The sequence below is a fragment of the Quercus suber genome, unplaced genomic scaffold (assembly GCF_002906115.3).
Source record: "Quercus suber isolate HL8 unplaced genomic scaffold, Cork oak 2.0 scaffold_177, whole genome shotgun sequence".
NCBI classification, from domain to species: Eukaryota; Viridiplantae; Streptophyta; class Magnoliopsida; order Fagales; family Fagaceae; genus Quercus; species Quercus suber.
Window position 1 is genome coordinate 826170 of NW_027069637.1, and position 23662 is coordinate 849831.

Here is a 23662-nt window from a genome sequence, read left to right on the forward strand (position 1 = left end):
GTATATTACATTATTGCTATTAATACTATATTAAATAGACAAACTTGGATTAAAAAAAAAAAAGGCAAAAATGCAAAACTGACCCTCTAACTTTTACTGTTTTTCATTTCAGTCCTCTAACTTTCAGTTTTGTCAATTCAGTCCTCTAACTTTCAATTTTTGTCAATTCAAGGCTCCGTTACACCTCAGTTAGTGCTGCCGTTAGATATGATTGAAACGATGCCGTTTTGCTCTTCTTCTTTTTTTAATTCGGAATTAAAAGAAAAAAAAATCTAAAAGAAAAAAAAACGCGCACACACACACACATTAAGGTCGTTCCCCTTCCCCTGAAATAAGTTGGATATTCCCTATTAGGCCGCGTTTATAAAAACGCGGCCCCAGACGAACTCTAGCCCCGTTTTATAAACGGGGCCATAGAACTGGGTCTAAAGCCGCGTTTAAAACGCGGCCCAAGCCACGTCAGCTATGGCCTCGTTTAAAAACGCGGCTATAGGACCTGCGTTTTTTTTTTTTTTTTAAATCTTAAGTAAGGCCGTGTTTAGAAAATGCAGGTCCAGTTTTCCTGAAGCCGCGTTTTATACATGCGGCTTTAAGTTTTGTCTGTAGCCGCATGTATAAAACGCGGCTTCAGTGTTAGGATTTGGCCTCTTTATTAAACGCGGCCTGATCTGGCCCCTAAAGCCGCAGTTTAAAAACGCGGCTTCAGGAATTATATAAATACTAAACCTTTTCAACCCTAGCCTCCATCTCTCAAGCCCGATCGCACATCAGCCTCCATCTCTCCAATCTCAAGCCCTCTCCCATCGCACAACCCTAGCCTCCATCTCTCAAGCCCGATCGCACATCAACCTCCATCTCTCCAATCTCAAGCCCTCTCCCATCGCACATCGCACATCTGTCTCTCTCCGATCACTTGCTAAATTCCTATTTCACCACTAACATTGCAAACAAATAAAGCGGGAGATTCTGGGCAGCTAGGAAGACCAAAGGGCGTGGGTTTCGTGACGACCACCACCCTGAATCGGCCGACCGGCCTTCGAGACTCGCCGACTCCAACTTCGACTCCCTCAAGTCCGATGATGGCCTTGGTCCTCAACGTTGTCAGTCTCTCTTTTCTATTTTAGGGTTTCGTAATTATAGTTTGTATTTTTAATAAATATTGGTTGATGTGATTTCGAATTCTAGGGTTTTGGCTGATGACTTTTGATTCATTGTTGTGATTTCGGATTGATTTTGTATAGACTTCGGACCCAAATATTTGACTCCACACAACAGATCCTAAAGGACCCACCGGACTAGGTTACCCGAACCTAAGCTAGGCCAGATGACTTGCACCCCAAATCAGGCTAAATGAACCACCAAACTAGACTACCCCTACACCAAATTCGGGCTAAATGACCTGTAAATTTCAATTTGGGAAAATGGCCCACAATTATTTGGGGCAAATGACCCGTAATTGTTTTTGGTAGTGACCTATGAAACTTGGGCTAGACGACATGTGACCCATTTGGGTCAAATAACCCATTTATTTTATTGGGTTCTACAATTGTCGGCTGCACACAGCACACTCATGGGAATTGGACCCCAAAAGGACTCTTATCTCAGTAGTCATAAAGTGGGCTTCTCAAAAAAAAAAAAAATAAAATAAAATAAATTAAAAGTCATAAAGTGGGAAAACACCCAACAAGTTCACGCTATGTCTATTCGATTTTTTTTTTTTTGGCTGAATTATGTCTATTCAAATTTGTTACCTTTGTGACGTTCTTCCTTATCTTTGAAATTTTGCTATTGTGATAGAAATGATTGAAGACTTCAAAGGACAGAAAATTTTTTGAACCCGTATTTATTAGTGTGTTAGTTTGATGAATTTTGATTCTTTCCTGTGATTTTTTATTCTCAATCTTATGAAATTGCAAACATTAATGTGGGATAAGTGATTTCTTCCTATTGGTCGAAATAATCTGAGATCTAGAAAAGTTTGGTTTTTTTTTTTTTTTTCCTTCTAGAAATTATTTTTTCTAAGACAAATGGAACTTAACTTTGTGCTCAAGAGATTGGCCTCTATCTTCTCTACGTAACTTTATTTAGTAGCCTCTGAAGATTTGTGTAGCTCCGGCATTTTTTTTTAATGTTTCCAGAACTTAGGCCTTTTAACAATCTATTTTTGACCAAAGCTTATTTGTTTTGGAACAAGTTTCAGCTCATCTGAGATCTCTAATTTGGTCATAATGTTTTGCTTATTGTGATCTTTGGTGGGATAAATACCATGCATGAGTATTGGTTAACTTTTCAAAGTTAAAATAAATAAATAAAATGTTTTCATAGAAAATAGTAAAAATAAGCGTATTGGTTAGATTCTTGAAGAAGAAATTGGAGGTGTGAAGGGCATTTTGGACCGATAAATGCTTTGGCTTTCAACCCAGATGGGAAAAGGTATGGTTCTTTATGTTCTCTCATTACAAAATTGTGTTTACTAAACTTATATAAAATTTTTTTGAGTTTCCTAAATTGGTATTGAGCAAAGGCTTCTCCTTCGTTGTATCTGGTATTTGATAGACTAGCATATTGTAATGGTGTTTCTCAACTATATATGCCATATGATTTTTTACTATACAAAGTTATTTCTGTTGATGTTTTGATTTAAAGCATTCTTCATCTCTTTACCGACAAAGTTTAACTTTCAGTGTTGTTTCAAATTCATCTCTTCATCCAAATCCATTTACAGATAAAGAGTTTGTCTAGTACAAGTCACATGATTGAAAATAGTTATGCCATTTAATTTTTTTTGAGTTTTTATTTTTATTTTTTTAATATGAATTTTTATTTAACAAACTATTAAAAAATATGACCTGCTCTCTCTATAAGCTTAGGAATAGCTATAAAATGGAATAGCTATAATTATTTAATGCCTTCTTCACCACCAAGATTAGTACTGCAAGCCATAATCTCATCATCAGCCCTTTTTATAAAGATTCATTGTACTTCTTGGTGATCTATTTTTGTTTTTAAATTAATTCTTAATATGTTTTTAAACTTTTTTATGGCTTTTACTTACTTTGGAAAATCTAAAATAAGTATAAAATATATGCCTAAATTTGTGTAAGATAACCTAAACAATTATATATCAATTAATAGCCATATCCCTGCCATGTATCCTAGTTTTTCAAGAATTTCTAGGTCAACTTCTCGTGTCCATACTTGGGTTGTGACCGGTGTTGCTGCTGTTCCCATTGCCGGGATTTTATCTATTTATTTATTTTATTTTAATTTTTACTTTTATATTTCTCTTAAGGAATTTTTCCCATTTCACTGATGTGTCACTGACTATCACTTAATTGACATTGCTACTAGTCTAGTTATTGCCATTTAATTATTTTTACTATTTTTTCCTGGCTTCTTTCTTTGTTGTATGAGATGGATTTTGTGATGCCATACCAGTTGATTTTAACATAATTTATTCAGCAACTGGATTTTTTCTTGCTAACAATGAAGTATTAATTTAACTTATCAAAAAACAATGAAGGATTAATGAAGTTAAGTTATAATTTTTAATGCAACTGGCTTGTATGGTTGCCAACATTTATTTGCAGTTGACATAATTATGATGGTCAAGGTTATGAGTTAGCTTTGCAGCAGATTCTTCACCTGTTTATGTTACCATGTAGCTATTTCATTGTATAGGTTATAGGTTGCACATTTTATATCTAATATAGCATGTTTCAGTTATAGTAAATGTGGAAGTAGATGTGCCTGTTTCATCTTCATAATCTTTGCGTGTTTTATTTTGCACCTTAGGCATGATTGGGACAAATTGAAGAGCATGCTATCCTTTCAGCTGAAGCAGGTATGGGGAGGTATACTGGCATATGCATCTCTTGTTAGTTGTTACTTCACAATAATTGTTTATGGAGCAAATAGGACAGATTCATCCTTTTCCCTAAAACAAACCCAAATTAATACGAACAACCCCCCTAAAATGAACCCAAACAATCACTCTTCCTAAACCAAGGAGAGAGAGATATTTGATAACAAAAGTCATCATCTGATGGAAATATCCTTAAAATAATCATTGACTCTATGTCTAATTGTCTATTAAGTTTTATGGTGTTAGAACTAGTCGCTTTGAACCAAAAGTAGCTTATAAAAAAGGGCTTTGAACTGGTGATAAGTTCAGAGAAGATTAGGGTGTGTGCATAACTTATTAAAAAAAAAAAAAAACTTTGAAAATGAATTGGAGAGAGAAAGTGAGGTTAAGTTACTGTATAGACTGCTTCTTTGGCTCTTTTATATGATGCCCCATATCTAGTGCAAAACCAAAATAAGTTGATTGAAAGTGCCCTTATGATTGATAATGGTTTGATTTTCATAGATATGAGAGAATTTGAACCTATGGCTTCCACTCCATGATGGTTGCCTTTTATCATCACATCAAGATATCAATGGATTTGTTTTTGATGTAGCCATATAGGCAGGATTTGAACCTAGGTCCTTTATTTGACAACAAGAGACTTTACTAGTTGAGCTAATTAGAGTTCAAAATAATGGTTTGGATTAAAATGTAGTGCTAAACATATTCAATTGATGTTAAAACAAGATTTTGTAGGAAACATACAATAATCATCCATTCATAATGAAAGTGGAATAAAGCAGTGACTTGCTGGAACCTTGTAGTCTTTGCTTTATTTAGGACATTTGATGAATTTTGATAAATTAATTTCAGGCTTGGCTCAGTTAAAAATGGGCTAAGCAGCAAAACCAAATACTATGCTGCTTGTGCTTGGATTGGTTGGTGGAAAGTGCATTTAACTTCAGTCCAATCCTAATTAAGCTTGGCTTTATGTAGTACACTAGCTTTCTGTGCTTAGTTTTCAGGGTAATGCTTTCTATTTCCTCTGTATTCAAATTGGAAAGTGCCAGCCTCTGACCTAAGCCTCATGAAATTGAGATTTTTTTTGGGGGGGGGGGGGGGTTGGGTGTTGGTGTGCTCTAACAGAGAGAGAGAGAGAGAGAGGTGTGAACTTGTTTTGCATTGTGAAACCAAAAATTGTCATAGGATTTTGGTAGAATCTGTAAGAGACCTGGTTTCCAGAATCTTAGTTTACCTGGAATTGAACTTGCTAGGTGAATCCAAACTGCTTCACAGTTGATGTTGGTAAACATGTTAAGATTTCTTTTATGGGCTCTTGACAAAGAAGATTTGGATTTGGACTAGCTCCTCAAAACTAGTCCATTATTTGCAAGAAAGAAATAGATTTCTTGGTTTTATTGGACTGATAAATGCTTGATGTGGATATTTTAATTGAGGATTTTGATCTGCATTTATTCAATGAAATATGGACTTATCAAAAGAAAAAAAAAAGAAAAAGAAATTGAAGATTTAAATTGATATTTTATTAGGAAGGTTATCCAAGTCATATCACACATGCAAAAAAATGCTGAAGAGTAGACTGTATCCAAGTCACCCATCCTAAGAGTCCACTAAAGTGGAAACGGCATTGGGTAATGACCCTTGTATGTTTATCTATGATGTAGCTCTTCTTGGCTTTGTTGAAGGTCCTCCGTTTACCCTGCTATGGCTCTGTGAGGTGACTACTTCATTTGTGCATTATATATTATGCTATTCTACTTCATTTGCGCATTATATATTGTATCCTTTTTTTAATTATAACCAAGAATTTTTATTCTTTAACCTTGGATTCAATTTTTTCCTATAATATGTTTTAATGGTGTAGATACAAATAATGGTGGTTTTGAGTAGCATTATATTACACAGCTTTGGAATATAGCAATTGCTGTAATTGTGTCTGTGAGTGTATGCATTACTCTCTAATGTATTCTTTGGGTTCTCAATGATTTATACATACATATATATATATAGATATATATAGTTTTATATTTATTTTGTTTCTAAGAATGCTTAGTTGTCTCATTTAATCGCTCCATGTCTTTATTGCAGGATCTTCATCTTAGAAAGCCAGGAGTAAGGAGGCCTCCCAAAAGGTCTGAGTTTGAAGTTCCTACTGAGGAGTGAGCTACAGCATAAGTATGTTCTAAATTATTTTGTGGAAGCTAAGTTTGTCCATTATGTTTGTTTTCTTTCATAAATGTTTTGGGTTGGAATCATTGTGGTAGGACTCTCCTAGTATGTTGCAACTTGGTCTTCAAGCATATAAACCTATACTGTTATGTGCTATTTAGAAGCTCACAACTTATTGATTATTACAGTGACTATTGGGAATAATTTATTGATTGTTTAGTTAATGGAAAAATTTTCTTCCTAATTTCTCACTGCATATACCAGACTTTGAAGTAATCATCAGACTTTTACCATCATAAGAACCAATAGGAAGAGACACCTAAGGATGGACTGCAACCAACCTTAGGCCCTTAGGCCGCGGTTTAAGCGCGGCCTAAAGTTTAGTCCTTAGGCTGCGTTTTAAGCGCGGCCTAAGGACTAGACTTTAGGCCGCGTTTAAAACGTGGCCTAAGGACTAGACTTTAGGCCGCGCTTAAACTGCGGCCTAAGGGCTGGACCTTAGGCCGCGGTTAAAAACGCGGCCATAGACCCTGTTAGGCCTTTAGTCACGGGTTTTAGGCCATGTTTGAAAACGCAGCCTAAAAAAACGCGGCTATAGGCCAAATGGGGCTATGGCCTCGTTTTTATGACCTATAGCCGCGTTTTTAAACCGCGGCCACAGGCCTTTTTTTTGTAGTGGAGCTATAACCCAAAGGACTTACCCCAATTTCAGGATAAGACTATGTTTCCATGGCGCTGCAAGTTTGTTTTCAACTTCGATGATAATTGAAGCTCGAGCTTGTCTTCCTCCAGCAGCGTCTCTGAGTTAGTTGGGCCTACTTGTAAAATCTGATGCTCCTCTGCTTGGCGGGAAATATCCATTTGTTCCTCTTCAGCTGGATTTTTTTATCCATATTCCTTTGCATCATCATTTAGGGGAGAACTAATGGCTTCTGCATAGGACTTTTTCTTAGAGTTATCCAACTTATTTCAGGGGTAGGGGAATGACGACTTTGTTCCCTTAATTTATTTATTTTTTCAAATTTTCTTATTTTCTTTTAATTCTGAATTTATTAAAAAAGAAGAAGAGCAAAACGGGTCGTTTCAAGCATATCTAACGGCAGCACTAACTGAAGTATAACAGAGCCTTGAATTGACAAAAATTGAAAATTAGAAGACTTAATTGACAAAACTGAAAGTTAGAGGACTGAAATAAAAACAGTGAAAGTTAGAGGGTTAATTTTGCATTTTTGCATAGAAAAAAAAAAAAAAAAAAAAACTTGGACATGTTGTTAGATACTTAGATAGATATTCCTTTTGTATATATTTTTTTTCCATTTTATTTAACTTTTTACTTTTTATAGTAAATAGGGGGCAAAACTGCCAGAACATACAAATTCATTATGCGTTTGATAATATTATTATGTACATCGGAGTAGTCTAGCACACCTTGCCATAATGCCATATAGTTTTTAAATATTTTTTAGGAAAAAAAAAAGTTAAAAAAAGAGAGGGCCGCAAGTCAGGTCAGATTGGGCCATAAAAAATGGGCGGGTCACGGGTTGACTCATAATTAATTCGGAACAAAATGGACGGGTTCAAAATGGGCGGGTTTGGGTCGGGCTAGCAAATTTCAGCCCGTTTTGTCGGGCTAGCAAATTTCAGCCCGTTTTGTCATGTCTAATCTAATGTGAGTGATTTTAGCACTTAAATGTGTAAAATTGAGTGCTTTTTCTATTTTGCAAATTTAATGTGGGTGATTTTAGGACTTAAATGTGTAAAATTGAGCACTTTTTATATTTTGCATGCAAATGCTCTAAAAACCAAAATATACCACTCGGTCTTTTATTTATTTATTTATTCAGTTCACATTGTGCTTGTACTTTTTATGCTTCTATCTTCATTTATTCATTTATTTATTTTTCATCATTTTAGAACTGCCTTCGCGAGCATTCGCATTAACTCATACAAAAATTTTAGAATATTTTTGTATAAGAATATCATTTAAAAAAAAAATTATATGCTCATTTTTTAAAACACCCAAATCATATTATTTAATTTACACTACATTTCTTTTAAAATATCAATTTTTTTTTTAATTGTTTTTCTTCATAACAATCACCATTCACTTTCTTCTTTCATAATGTAAAGAAAAAAAAAACTAAATGAAAAAAAAAATTGTAAATTTACATTGTTAATGTAGTAAATTTATAAATTTACACAATTATATATTGACTAGCGTGAGTCATTTTTAAACAAAATTTTGCACATTTTTTCCATTATACATCTATTGGTGTGAGTACTCTAAACATCACATCTTCCATCTCCTACTCTCTCTTCAACCTAGATTTGCCTCTATCCCTCTAAACACCACATCTTCCACCTTCTACCTCTCTCTAAATCGTGTCTCTATGTTTATAAAAACCCTAAAAATGAGAGATTCATCGATGCAGTTGGCCATCTTTTGGAGGAATTTTTTTTAACGCTTTCACTAATTGGTTATTTGATTTAATTTTCACACTTTCACTAATTTTTCTTCTAATTTAAAGAATCTTTAACTCATTAGTAATTCTTTTATTCTTAATTTTCATTTTTAATGGTTTATAATTTCAATTTTAAAGTCTAAGTTTATGGTCAAGGTAAAAATTATTGAGTTATAACTTATAGAACATTTAAACTTAACATTAACTTATGCATTTCAAAAATCATTGATGGACCTTATAGAATATATTGAGTAAATTTTTTTTAGCCGCCCCACCCAACTACAAATTTTTGTATCGCCACTGGTGGCAATGTTTGACATGACTTACAAACATAGCACGAGTATTTATGAGTAAGGATTAGAAATTAGCGGGTTTGAGTCATAATCAGTCAAACCAAAAGCAATGCTATAAGAAACGTGATGGAAGCTACTTGACCCGCAACTGACACATTTGAGTTGACACACTAATTTATTCATGTTAATATAAAATGACACATTTAACATGATCCATTTAACCTATTTAGCTAATAAAATATTAATTAAGGCAAGCATGTTGACTTTCAAACACAGTCCCTACTTTTTTTGTAAAGTGCAATGTAAACTCCCCCTTACTAGGTAATAGGGTTATCATCTTACTTCTTCTTCTTCTTCTTCTTCTTTTTTGCTTTTGTTTTTTGTTTTTTGCGCACATGTACACACAAAATCCTTACATTTTTTACTCAAAAGTCAAAATTAAAGAAAGGTTCAATATGTATATGGACAAGTTTGAGATCTATATTATCAAAAAAAAGAAGTTTGAGATCCATATTTTTCAATAAATTCAAATTTAGAATAGTTACTTTCAACCAAAACTTATTATTTTCCATTTTTAAGTAAGTGCATTGATGTGGACCGAAATGGACTAAATAGACCGAAGTGGACTACAATGGACCGAATTAGACTGAATGGACCGAATTTGCCTGGAATGGACCAAATAAACCGAATTTGATTGAAATAGACCGAAATACTATGTTAATGCGGGTCAACAAGAGCATAGCACCGAACGGACAAGTGGACTGAAATAGAGCAAAGTGAACCGAAATGGATCGAAATGCTACTCTAATGTGAGTTAGCATAATAATAATAAATGTTATGCTTCAATATTTAGATATTATATAGATTGATAATTTTTTCTTTTATTTTTAATTTTTATAGAAGGATAGATAGATAAGTTAGTAATAAATAAACAAGCAAAAAATATATATAAATTGGGATTCAAAAAGTAAACTATAGTTGTGATTCAAAGGAATATATATTTTAGAAAAATTGTTATGAATATACCAAACCTTTTAAGGTCATTTTCTTTATTGTCTTTCAAGCAACTTGTTTACCCAAACATATCAAGATCAAATTTAAAATTTAAGAGCTTTGATCTATCATAGTTCTCTTTTAACGCTTCTCAGAAAGTTTCCCTAGAATAATTTTATGAGATTAGATAAAGTGAGAATTATCTAGATCAACCATAGGCCATTATAACTAAAAAATTATTTCGGAATTTAGGGTATATATTCACTACTTCACTATGTAAAATTAAATTAAGTCATCTTTTGGACCCATCACGCTATAGAGAATAGACTAAAGCCAGGCGGATCTTCTACCCTTGCTGAGATTATATACAGTCTTGAAGTTTAAATTCTTTGCTCTTTTTTTTTTTGGTAATTATTTCTAACCCTTGGATAATAAGGTCTCCTTTTCCACGCAAATATTTATTACTGCTATGAATATAAAGTCTGTATATGAAAGAAATAGTATAATCCATTATCATGTACTAGAACAAGACCTTCTTGCATGAAGTTGTTCCTCTGCCCCATCAGAAGCAGAATGCCTTGCAAAGCACTTAATTTCATGCCTTTTTTCTATCATCTAATTTCCCTCTTGCCTTACCACTGCCTTCCACCCATCTTCTAAGCCTTTGAAGTAACTTTCCCCTTTTGGAACAAGCATGTCCACTACTCTCTTCAACAGTCTCAACTACACCATAACAACTAACAAGGCTCATTGTGCTCCAAATGAGAGTTACCTAATTCATGCTCTAAGCTATAATTTCCAATTTCTTGGCCACCTTCAAAACATGGGTCAGAGTCACTTTTCTTGTAATGATTCTGTTGTTGTTGTTGTCGTTCTTCATGATTTCTCATTAACTGATGCCTTAAGCATGCATTGATCCATGTTTAGAAAATTTCTTTTAAAATATCAATTTTTTTTTTTTAATTGTTTTTCTTCATAACAATCACCATTCACTTTCTTCTTTCATAATGTAAAGAAAAAAAAAACTAAATGAAAAAAAAAATTGTAAATTTACATTGTTAATGTAGTAAATTTATAAATTTACACAATTATATATTGACTAGCGTGAGTCATTTTTAAACAAAATTTTGCACATTTTTTCCATTATACATCTATTGGTGTGAGTACTCTAAACATCACATCTTCCATCTCCTACTCTCTCTTCAACCTAGATTTGCCTCTATCCCTCTAAACACCACATCTTCCACCTTCTACCTCTCTCTAAATCGTGTCTCTATGTTTATAAAAACCCTAAAAATGAGAGATTCATCGATGCAGTTGGCCATCTTTTGGAGGAATTTTTTTTAACGCTTTCACTAATTGGTTATTTGATTTAATTTTCACACTTTCACTAATTTTTCTTCTAATTTAAAGAATCTTTAACTCATTAGTAATTCTTTTATTCTTAATTTTCATTTTTAATGGTTTATAATTTCAATTTTAAAGTCTAAGTTTATGGTCAAGGTAAAAATTATTGAGTTATAACTTATAGAACATTTAAACTTAACATTAACTTATGCATTTCAAAAATCATTGATGGACCTTATAGAATATATTGAGTAAATTTTTTTTAGCCGCCCCACCCAACTACAAATTTTTGTATCGCCACTGGTGGCAATGTTTGACATGACTTACAAACATAGCACGAGTATTTATGAGTAAGGATTAGAAATTAGCGGGTTTGAGTCATAATCAGTCAAACCAAAAGCAATGCTATAAGAAACGTGATGGAAGCTACTTGACCCGCAACTGACACATTTGAGTTGACACACTAATTTATTCATGTTAATATAAAATGACACATTTAACATGATCCATTTAACCTATTTAGCTAATAAAATATTAATTAAGGCAAGCATGTTGACTTTCAAACACAGTCCCTACTTTTTTTGTAAAGTGCAATGTAAACTCCCCCTTACTAGGTAATAGGGTTATCATCTTACTTCTTCTTCTTCTTCTTCTTCTTTTTTGCTTTTGTTTTTTGTTTTTTGCGCACATGTACACACAAAATCCTTACATTTTTTACTCAAAAGTCAAAATTAAAGAAAGGTTCAATATGTATATGGACAAGTTTGAGATCTATATTATCAAAAAAAAGAAGTTTGAGATCCATATTTTTCAATAAATTCAAATTTAGAATAGTTACTTTCAACCAAAACTTATTATTTTCCATTTTTAAGTAAGTGCATTGATGTGGACCGAAATGGACTAAATAGACCGAAGTGGACTACAATGGACCGAATTAGACTGAATGGACCGAATTTGCCTGGAATGGACCAAATAAACCGAATTTGATTGAAATAGACCGAAATACTATGTTAATGCGGGTCAACAAGAGCATAGCACCGAACGGACAAGTGGACTGAAATAGAGCAAAGTGAACCGAAATGGATCGAAATGCTACTCTAATGTGAGTTAGCATAATAATAATAAATGTTATGCTTCAATATTTAGATATTATATAGATTGATAATTTTTTCTTTTATTTTTAATTTTTATAGAAGGATAGATAGATAAGTTAGTAATAAATAAACAAGCAAAAAATATATATAAATTGGGATTCAAAAAGTAAACTATAGTTGTGATTCAAAGGAATATATATTTTAGAAAAATTGTTATGAATATACCAAACCTTTTAAGGTCATTTTCTTTATTGTCTTTCAAGCAACTTGTTTACCCAAACATATCAAGATCAAATTTAAAATTTAAGAGCTTTGATCTATCATAGTTCTCTTTTAACGCTTCTCAGAAAGTTTCCCTAGAATAATTTTATGAGATTAGATAAAGTGAGAATTATCTAGATCAACCATAGGCCATTATAACTAAAAAATTATTTCGGAATTTAGGGTATATATTCACTACTTCACTATGTAAAATTAAATTAAGTCATCTTTTGGACCCATCACGCTATAGAGAATAGACTAAAGCCAGGCGGATCTTCTACCCTTGCTGAGATTATATACAGTCTTGAAGTTTAAATTCTTTGCTCTTTTTTTTTTGGTAATTATTTCTAACCCTTGGATAATAAGGTCTCCTTTTCCACGCAAATATTTATTACTGCTATGAATATAAAGTCTGTATATGAAAGAAATAGTATAATCCATTATCATGTACTAGAACAAGACCTTCTTGCATGAAGTTGTTCCTCTGCCCCATCAGAAGCAGAATGCCTTGCAAAGCACTTAATTTCATGCCTTTTTTCTATCATCTAATTTCCCTCTTGCCTTACCACTGCCTTCCACCCATCTTCTAAGCCTTTGAAGTAACTTTCCCCTTTTGGAACAAGCATGTCCACTACTCTCTTCAACAGTCTCAACTACACCATAACAACTAACAAGGCTCATTGTGCTCCAAATGAGAGTTACCTAATTCATGCTCTAAGCTATAATTTCCAATTTCTTGGCCACCTTCAAAACATGGGTCAGAGTCACTTTTCTTGTAATGATTCTGTTGTTGTTGTTGTCGTTCTTCATGATTTCTCATTAACTGATGCCTTAAGCATGCATTGATCCATGTTTAGAAAATCAATTCCCCAACCTCAGCTGCTCGATCCTTCTGGAGCTGTTCCGGTTCATTTCCAAGCTCATTGTAATTTTCCATGGCTATAACTTCTCCTTCAATCTACAAAATGAGAACTCATTATAGTTAGACCATCAGTAGCACGAATAAAAAAGATAGAAGCTCACAACATTGTTGCACATTTCAATCCCACTTTCACAAGCATAAATGGTTCATGCCAAGAGCCATGTGGCTCAGTGGAATTATTCAGTTTTCCCATGAGAAACTTGGGTTCAAATTCCCCTTCCCATCATAGCTACATATATGTCTGTTGCCTCTGTTTACTTAATCTTTTAGTGACTTTCAAAGTTGCTATCTACTTCCAAATGGAATTGAGTCATTTTAATATATTAATGGATGTTGTAAATATAAGCATAAGCATTCGAATGTACAAAGGATGCTCAAACCTTGGACTGAATTTTCTATGCCAACTCAAGCTTATTCAAAAGTTCATTATTTTCCTCCCGCATTTGGACCATAATTTTGTGCAGTTCTCTAACTTCTTCCTCCAATTTTTTGATGACATTAAACCTTGTTTCTAGCCCATCACAATTTCTCAAAATTTCTGCTTCTGTAGCTTCAATCTTCATATTTTGGTCTCTTTTAACACGTGATTGCTGCTTGGTTCTTCTCAAAAGCCTCTTTACCTTCCTTTGAAGCGACCCATTTTTTGATTTCCAATGTTCTATGTACTCTAGAACTCCCACATATTGTACTACCAAATTTCGAAGTCTTTCATTCTCAGCCTCCGCAGATGAAATTTCCCTATCCAAGAACTCAACATGAGCAATCTCCAATAACACCATGTTCTTAAGCTCCGTAAGCAAAGACTCTTGCTCTTTTAAATCACAATAACTCACAAACTGCTTCTCTAGCTCCCATGCTCTCCTTTCAAGATCTTCTATTTGGCTTCTAAATCCTAAAATCTCTTCAAATTTTGGCTTGACCCCCATTTTCTAAATCATCTACCATATTTGCAAGACTAGTGTCATTGACCATTGGTTCTTCATCTTCCATAGTGGAAGGAAAGCTATGAAAGCTATCTTCATCATTAAACACATAACAAACATTGGTTTTGGGAGAACTAACCTGACTTTGCAATGAATAATCTTTAAGAACGGTACTGCTTCTCCTTGACATGATCCTAGCACAAACAAAACCAGCTACAGATATAGCTAAAGGAATACTAACTTTGAGGAGTGCTGGCTTCATGACCTCTGCCTTTGATGTTATCTCCATCTTAGAGAATAACAATTTTGTTTCAGCAATAGAGTTAAGGTTTGCTTGATGATTACCCAAAAGCTCTATGCAAAAAAATGCATTAAAGTTGAGATTTTTATTTGCTTCGTTGATCAGACAAGGTGATCAAAGCGTGCATATTTGATATATTAAAGCTGACTATATATTCTTTACCCTTGTGTTTCCTTGGTTTTCCTTTGTTTGGAGGGATAGTGGTCTGTTGCTTTTTGACTACTTGAAATCCCCTTTAAACCAACTTTTTTTTTTCCTTCCTAAAACTGTTAGGAATCAAATTCCTTTTTGGTTAAATTTAACTGCTTTTTTTTTTTTTTTAGAAACGATTTAACTTCTTTACATGGGATACGTGTGATTATTAATATCCATTATCCACCGTTCAATTGATTGACCATGTCATATATTTATGAGTCAATTGTATTTGCATTTAGAAGCTTATGGGTCCATAGCATAGATTCTAAATATTGTGGCCATTTGAAAAGTGAAATCCCCTACTGAATCATGGTGTCCAAATGTCTCAGCTTCCATCTCCATCTCCATCACCATCCCCACTCTTCTCAACTCTTGGAAATACAGTGTCCCTTTGGATTCGCCTGGGTTTGGGTTTGTTGTTTTTGCATAGAGTAGAGGGCGTGGGTTTGCTGCTGTAGGGAGATTTGGGTAGGAAGGGATCTGGGTTTGTGTAGGAAGTTTGTTCCGCCTTGCTCTGGGTTATATGGAACTCAAGTGTTTCACTCTCGAGTATGAAACTCAAGTGTGAAACACTCAATATCCAACTGAAACTCAACTCCTCTTGGCTCGATTTCAAAGAACAAAATCGAGTCTAAGGGACTCGATTTGTTAGATTGCTAAATAGTTTTGAAACCTTGCTAACTAACGAAACTGTTTAAGGGATTTGGTTATATATATATATATATAAAATAAATAAAAATAAATAAAAACCAAAAATGAAATGGCATCCTCAGAGAATTATGGGAAATAAATTGCTCTAGTTAGTTCTGGAGGATCTTTCTCAAAATTGGCTGTGATAAAAGGTATGAGAAATATAATTTACATGCCAACTGTTCAAGGCAACAGTAATGTATTATCTTTCAGAACTAAGAAATACCACCACTTTTGCAAAGATCATTCGTGTAGGACTTCATCTCACGGAGAAGAACCAATCAACTGCACTTGGATTAACCCTATGCGCATAGATTTGGATGAAGTGTTTGAATTGTGAGAAATAGAACTAATTAAGCTGAAGACTTTTCAAAGAAGCTTATGATTGTTGTTATGAAAGTTTAGTGGGTTAAAGATTAATTTTGTTTTCCAGTATTGTTTATGTCTATTGCTTAGGTTATATATATATATATATATATAGTATTCTATTGTAAACAATTTGAGTTCAAAGGCAGGAAGCCTTCAACTTTTATTGTAAAATACTGAAATTTAGTTCTTGTTACTTAGTTTTTTTTTTTAGATACAATCATTTGAGGTAGACCTCATGCTATTGGTCTTAGCTTAGTCTCGTAGTGCCTTGGTCTTGGTTTTGACACCAAACTCAACAAGATCCAGACTTTGATAACGGTTGGTTTAGCCATTGAAGGCCATCAATCAGCCCACTTTGACGTGAAAATGAACTAAAAAGAGAGCCACTTTGAACTAAAAAGAAATTTCCCTTCAAAGTGAAAATGGTCCTACTTCCAAAAGTCAAGAGTCCCTTACGAGTTACTACTTGGTGGTACTTTTACAGCATACAATTTCTGAGGAACACATTCTGGTCTCGATGTTGAGACTAGAGCCAAAACTAACTCTACATTTTCACAAATGACTTGGGAGTTATCATGATTCCTGAATCGGACAAGCCAGCTTGAAATATGTTTTAGTTCATGAGCTCCGAATAACCAAACGGGATGTTCATTAGCAGAGATAATAGAATTAATGGAAACTCGGTTCGACAACCATAGCTTCTCATATTCTTTATCTTGGAATAAGAAAGTTGAATCTAATGGGGTATTTTACATAATTATACGGCGCTTGCAAGTATAAATTTCATCACTTGATCTTTTGGGTAATGGGAAATAATGTATGGATATATGCCAAGAAAAAAAAAATGCAACAAATATTTCTTATCATCTAGTGGCCCTCACATCTCAAAGCCTACCTACCATTCAAAAAGTGACAAAAACTAGTCAATCATTCTTTTTGTTTGGATAATTTGGGTAAGTGGTGGCTCCTAAAAATATTCAAAACGTTTCCCAACAAATTCGGATGGCTGATCTTAGGCAGCTGCAGTACCACGAGTAGTTCTAGGGCCACAAATTATTCCACAACATTTTTGCTATAACTCTAATGTGACAAACTGTGAATGGTTAACTATTACATACACATGGACCCATTATTTTTTCTATACCAATCACACCTTGTCACATCATACTTGTGGCAAGAAGTTGTGAAAAATTTAGTGATTCTAGATATTTTTGCACCATCACTTGCCGATTATCTTCTCCTCCTAATGTACACACAAGCCTTCAGAATGTCAAGAGGCCAGCCAATAGCTATATTAGCATCATAAACAAGTTTCCTTCTTCAAAAATTGATGAATAAATATCAAAGTATCCAGAAAAAAAAATTAAATAAAGGAATACATATCAAACATTAGCATATGCTCAAATATGCAATACGTGTAAACCCAATTATGCTCAAATTCTACTTCCTCAAAACTCAAGCATCTCAACATCATCAATTTCTTCTAAGGTATCTTCATAAAAGATTGTTTCTAATATTCAGTCTCCCTCCCTCATCAAAACTGTAAATAATTTCTTTCAAAACTATTACCAATTGCAAATACATGTAAATAACGCAAATATACCATTAGATATAATTGATAGAGTAATGAAAACTGAACTAAAAAAACTACCAAAATCTTAGTTACATCAGTAGATTAGATGGCATGAAAACTAAATGCCATGGACTCCAAACTTAAGCTTAAAAGCCTCTATGGTACCATGGATATACAGTGGTGTAAACAAGAAAAGAGGCTTCTGATTTGTTTCCCTTTCTTTTAGAACAATTTCTTGGCTTCCAAATTTAAGCTCAAATGCCCTCATACTTCACTTTTCAGTATGGAACTGGGCTTCGGTTTTGGAAACGAATAGGATTGGAGGCCCCTTCATATCAATAATTAAGTTAGGCAAATCAATTGCAATTCTAGTGATACAATTCTATTTTGCCAAGCACATTGTTGGCTTGCTTCCTCTATATGGAAGCCAAGAAATTAAGGAGAAGGGAAAAAAAGAATGAAAAGCTTTGTCTGCTTTGTCAATGTGCTCACATCCTTATCTTTTAAACCAATAAAAGGTGAAATTCTGAGTTCAAGATCCACCAGGTGCGTGTGTAACTTTCCCAAAAGAAAAGAATACGAAAAAAAAAATGATAACCTTTTCCTAGGACCAACATAACAGCAATATCAGTTTTAAATTTCTCATTCTTTTCTTGTACTCTTGACTTCTCAATGGCAAAGCATGGCATTAGGTTGGCAGTAACATAGTTGATATAGCTTCAAATGCATCTATAATCCGCTTTGAGGAAAAAATAAAAATAAAAACTAATAACTCAAAGATTAAAAATAGTACATTCAAACAACTACTTAGTTACTTACAATCCAAGAACATAACCAACAACAATTTTCTGTTTGGTCTTCCTTATACATCATTTAAGGTAAAAAATTACGTCCTCAAGGCTCAAACAGTATGTACCCTCAAAGTTGAACTCATTACATTTAGGAAACTAAAATGATTTAATTTTCGTAAAGTAAGACAATTGTTGGCATCTTCTAAAACAAAATATGAAATTAATTTGTAAATAGAACAATTGCAATTAGCATCAAAACACTGAACAAGGAAGTCAACACAAGACTTACAATGATTACAAAACTCACTTTTTTCTCTCTTTCTTTTTTTTCCTGCAAAATTATATATTCATAAAAAAACAAACTAGGAAGATCCATTTGACCAAAATCAAAACTAATCACAAGTGACTAAGGATGTCCAAATCAACAAAAGCGATTTCACCAAAATCACATGAAAGTATAACCAAGTTGAAACATTGAGAGAGTAGATAGAAGACAATTGTGGGAAAAAGAAAAGGGAATAGAGAAAAGAGTAGAATACCCATGGAAGCTTGTTTGAAGACTTGGTCAACCATTTCTATCACCTCCCCCCAGCTCACTTTGTCAAGAGAAAAGCTGAGCTTGATCTAACAGTACACACAACACAAACAAACCTACATGATATCAATCATCACAAGACCCCCCATAACCAAAACCATAAATACATATGCAAAGAAATATATGTAAAGGGTGTGAATAATGGCAAACCTATAAAGTGAATGATAGCAAACCTGTAATGAATGATAGAAATTCTGTCAATTTGCCCAAGTTAGTTAACTTTCTCCCCTTCAATCTCATTGTCAGCCTCTTGTTATTAAACTCTCCAGGTCTTGATAAGCATTGACAGTCTTCCCATCAAACATGGCCATAGTCCTGAATTTCCAAACATGGTCAACATAAGAGAACAAGATTTTTAGTTAAGTATTGCAAAGTACATGAGTTCTAAGAGTAAGAAGATAAGAGAACAAAATGGTACATTGTTGGACAAAGGAAACAGTTAAAGGTGAAAAAGAAAAAAGAAAAAAGAATGATTAAAACGAATCCACAAAGCTATCCCTCATCAATATAAGACTCACAAAGGTAATCCCTGCAGCAGCAAGTAAGATTCTCAAATAATTGAAGCAAAAGTGATACTTGTTGATAAGAAAAAGAACTATAGAAATTCGATGGTCAGTGGCAAATGAAAAATTAATCAAAGGTAGCTCATGCGGTGGAGCTACACATGGGTGATTGGAAGGGCAAGGTAGACCTGACCTATCCTTATAAGGCCCCCCCAGTACAAAATTCTAAACCAAAACTAAACCTTTTGATGTCCAATTTCCAACAAACCATAAGCAACATCTTTTAGATTATATAAATCCCAAAGCAACACAAAGAAATGTCTACTATCAATTATCTAATAATATTTATCCATTCGAGCAGAATAAATTATTAATTTAAAAAGAAGAATACTCCAAACTGTATTATTTCTATCAATCTACATTATCAACAAAGACAGTGCATGATAATAATTTAAACGGGGGAAAATTTGAAAAGGTCATACAAAAACATAAACTACAAATGCTACTTAGTACCATTTCTATCAATCTACATAAACAACAAAGGCACCAAATTAATTATAGGTTAAATTTATGAATAAACTAATCCAGTAGATTTTCAATTTATTTGTTAATGAAAAAAAAAAACCCTTGCCTGTCGTAATGCTCAATTCTGATGATTGTTATCAAACAAGCTAGGAAGTTCATTTATTTCTGACTCTCACATTCATCACTTATCTATACATATAGTATTAGGAATAGATAAGTCAGAATTAGAATTATTTCTTCATGGCTACATATCAGGTGGGGTAGAGGAATTCTTTTTTTTTTTTTTCTTTTTCTTTTTTTCTTTTTGTGGCTAATTTGTTATTTTGTTAAATTAAAAGCCTAACAATATCTTTAAAAATTCAAGTTGTACTTAAGTACTCAATTCTCAAAAGTTGTTCAAACAGTATATATCTTCGAAGTTGAAATCATTACATTTAGGCAGCTAAAATTATTTAATTTATCAGAGTAAGACAATTGTTGGTATCTTTTGAAACACAATATGAAACTGTTTTGTAAATAGAACAATTGCAATTAGTTTCTAAACATCTCAACAGCAACAATGAATGATTATGAAACTCTTTTTTTACTTTTTTTCCCTTGCAAAATTTATATATTCATACTTTCAAATCAAACAAAGAAGATCCATTTCACCAAAATCAATACTAATCACAAGTGACTAAGGATGTCCAAATCAACAGAAGTCACTTCACCAAAATCACATGGAAGTATAACAAGTTCAAATACTGAGAGAGTAGATTAAAGAAGATTGTGGAAAAAAGAAAATGGAATAAAGAAAAGAGTAGAATACCCATGGTAGCTAGTTTGGAGACATCGTCACCCATTTTTATCATCTCGTCCTAGCTCACTTTGTTAAGACAAGAAGCTGGGCTTTGATCCAACACAACAACGCAAAGACATATATGGAAAGGGTGTGAATAATATAAAACCTTTAACATTTCATGGATGGTTATTGGACAGGACTTCAGGGTTGCTCAGTTGTTCTTTCTGCACTCTGCACAATTAACAAAAAGATAAAATGCAAGCACTATGGAACCTGATACGTACATTAAATTGAAACTATTGAAACGCTTGACATTCTTGCCTTAGATTCAATTCTTTTATGAGTTTCCACTTTTCTTTTTTTTTGCTAGACCGGAAAAAACACAATGAGTTCTTCACAATGATTAAATATAACAATAACTAAGCAATTTGAGAAACCCATATATACATCTCGGTCAGATTTGAACTTAAATCAACAATGATATTTTTTTTTTAACAAGTAAAAATGATATGCATAATTGAGTAAAGCAAATCATTAGATAAAATAATAAAATTCATTAGAAATTCACTTTGGCTAGAATGTAAGGTGTTCATATATATATATATATATATATTTTTTTTTTTTTGATGATGAGAAACCCCAGAGAATATTCATTAGAAATTCACTTTGGCTAGAATGTAAGGTGTTCATATATATATATATATATATATTTTTTTTTTTTTGATGATGAGAAACCCCAGAGAAGGTGCAGAGCATCCAAGGTGTTCTTATATATTGGGAACAAGGTTGAAACTTGAATGTAAGTATGTAACCACTTGAAACAAATGAAAACTTTAGAGTGAAACAAATACATAATTAAAAAATGACAGTAGAATTAACAAAATAAATTAAAGATCAAATTGTGTTTGACACAAAGGGATAAAAGGAAAGATATACAGAATGAGATTATCTAGCAAAATTAAATGAAAACTTGTCATACTTTCACATGTTCAGTTGCTATATTGTAAAATTGTTCATCTAAAGTTTACTTGTCATAAGAGAATGCAGGAGAAACCAGTTACTCAAAGGAAAATGAAAAGAAGATTGAAAGCAATTCCAAAACTAAGAATTAAGAAAAACTAATTTAATTGCAGCCCTCTAAAAAACTACTAACATTGACTATAATTTGATCAAGGCGGACACAAGTTTGATGATTTAAGATCTGAGAGAGAGAGAAATATGGAACAAATATATGAGCATCAAATATTAAATCAATCGATCAGTAAATCTCACCTCTATCTCCTCTATCATCCTTCGCTCCCACTCTCTCTCTGTGAAACCAAAGCCCGAAGAGCAACGAAGACCAAGATTGTCCCTCGATTAGTATGTGGGACATGTTTGTTAATCTGGATTTGCTGTGTGTTGTGGCTGTTTGGTGGTGGTGATGGGTAATATGCAGTGGTGGTGGCGAGTTGGCGACGATAATGGATTGGCTGGGTTTTGCTTGTGATTGCTGGGTGGGTTTGAATCGGTGGTTACGGGTTTAAATCGACCAGCTGCTTTAATGGCTTGTTTGGAAGTTTAGAGAGGGAAGAGAGTAGAGGGAAGTAGTGGGGAGGAGAGTAGAGGAAAATGATTCTCCTCTATTTTGTTTAGATGTTTTTAAAATTAGTAAGGGGGAAGGGAGTAATTAGCCATTCCCCTTGTATAATTTTGTTAATATAATAAGGGTAAATTAGGTAATTTACCTGGTCAATAGTTTATGTACTCTACTCTCCCTCCAAATCTCTCCAATTTGGGGGAATTAAAAATGGGGGGCTAGAGGGAGTTGAAACCCCTCCAAACTCCTCCAAACCCCTCTCCCTCCTTCCTTAAAAAACTTCCAAACAAGGTAATTAGATTACTCTCCCTTCCTCTACTCTACTCCCCCTCCTTTTTTAAACATCCAAACAGGCCATAAGTTTCGGTGGTTGTTGGGTTGGTTTCTTTAAGTTTCAGTGGTTGTTATTGGGGGTTTGTTTGAGTTTCAGTTGCTGGGGTTTTGTTCGCGGTGGTGGTGGATGATTTTGTTCAAGGAGTTTTGGGTGCTGCTCAACTTTAATTTTGGGTTGAGTTTTGGATTTGAAATTTTGAATCAGATGTTGTGGTGGTGGGTGATGCGTTGTTTTTGGGTTGAATTTGGGGTTTGAATCGGATGTCGTGGTGGTGGGTGGTGCGATTGGGTTGCTCGGCAATGATGCATTATTTTTTATTTGAAGGTTGGATGTTGATGCGTTGTTTGGAGGATTTTTTTTTTCTTCAAAATAGCGGCATTTTTCTAACAATTTCATTAGTTAGCATCATTTAGAAACTATTTAAAGAACTAACATTTCGAGCATGTGAGAGTTGAATTTATTGTAGCAAATCGAGTGGACTAGGCTTGAGTTCCTTGCTCTTTCGTTTTCCTTCGTTCTTCGTTCTTCATTCTCAAGAACAAACCCACAAACCCAGAAACACCCACCCACGACAGAAACCACACCCACTTTAGGAACAAACACACAAATCACAAAAATGGTTTTGGTTTGGGTTGAGAGATCACACCTAAACCAAACCCACCCATGGAGATAAGACCACTGCTGATGGTGGCGATGATCATCGAAGGAAGAGCCAAGAGGAGCTCGGCCATAGAAGTTCAGAGAGCAGAGAAGTGGGTTCGTTGTTTTTAATTGATTTGGATTTGTTGTTTCCTTCTTCTTTGTTGATTTGTTTTCTTCTTTGTGATCTCTGCCTTTTTCTTCTTAGTGAATTTGTGGAACTCAAGTCATAAAGACTCGATTTCTACATTGATTTTCATAGAAATCAAGTCTTTAATACTTAGTTGCTACAATGAAATTGAATCCATCACACTTGAAATGTTAGTTTCCTAAATAGTAGGAAACTATGTTAAGTATCGAAATTGTTTTGAAATGGGTGTTTATTTTGAAAAAAAAAATCCGTTGTTTGGATTGTTTTAGAGGAAGGGATAGAAACAGAGTGGAACTAAGAGAAA

At 33.7% G+C, this 23662-nt stretch overlaps 2 long non-coding RNA genes and 1 other non-coding gene across 17 annotated transcripts; 1 reads left to right on the plus strand and 2 right to left on the minus strand.

The window, feature by feature from the left end:
* The first annotated feature begins 673 nt into the window (after nucleotides 1-673).
* Nucleotides 674-7127, plus strand: LOC136069567 (uncharacterized). Of its 10 annotated transcripts, XR_010630790.1 has the most exons (7): nucleotides 674-1100; nucleotides 2355-2433; nucleotides 3796-3854; nucleotides 5398-5585; nucleotides 5733-5806; nucleotides 5957-6043; nucleotides 6750-7127. It is a non-coding gene; the product is annotated as an uncharacterized LOC136069567 (long non-coding RNA). The 10 variants fall into 10 exon arrangements; XR_010630787.1 differs by lacking the exon at nucleotides 6750-7127 and having other exon boundaries at nucleotides 676-1100; nucleotides 5733-5812; nucleotides 5957-6281; XR_010630784.1 differs by lacking the exon at nucleotides 6750-7127 and having other exon boundaries at nucleotides 677-1100; nucleotides 5957-6281.
* Nucleotides 7128-10223: 3096 nt separating this feature from the next.
* On the minus strand, nucleotides 10224-14804 carry LOC111984958 (uncharacterized). The gene is made up of 4 exons (XR_010630797.1): nucleotides 13811-14804; nucleotides 13160-13445; nucleotides 13054-13118; nucleotides 10224-10557 (listed from the first exon to the last, which is right to left on the minus strand). It is a non-coding gene; the product is annotated as an uncharacterized LOC111984958 (transcript).
* Nucleotides 14805-16655: 1851 nt separating this feature from the next.
* Nucleotides 16656-22275, minus strand: LOC111984947 (uncharacterized). Of its 6 annotated transcripts, none has more exons than XR_010630794.1 (5): nucleotides 21928-22275; nucleotides 20683-20886; nucleotides 19020-19161; nucleotides 18791-18875; nucleotides 16656-17130 (listed from the first exon to the last, which is right to left on the minus strand). It is a non-coding gene; the product is annotated as an uncharacterized LOC111984947 (long non-coding RNA). The 6 variants fall into 6 exon arrangements; XR_010630793.1 differs by having other exon boundaries at nucleotides 16656-17147; XR_002879994.2 differs by lacking the exon at nucleotides 16656-17130 and adding an exon at nucleotides 17473-17788.
* Nucleotides 22276-23662: the final 1387 nt, after the last annotated feature.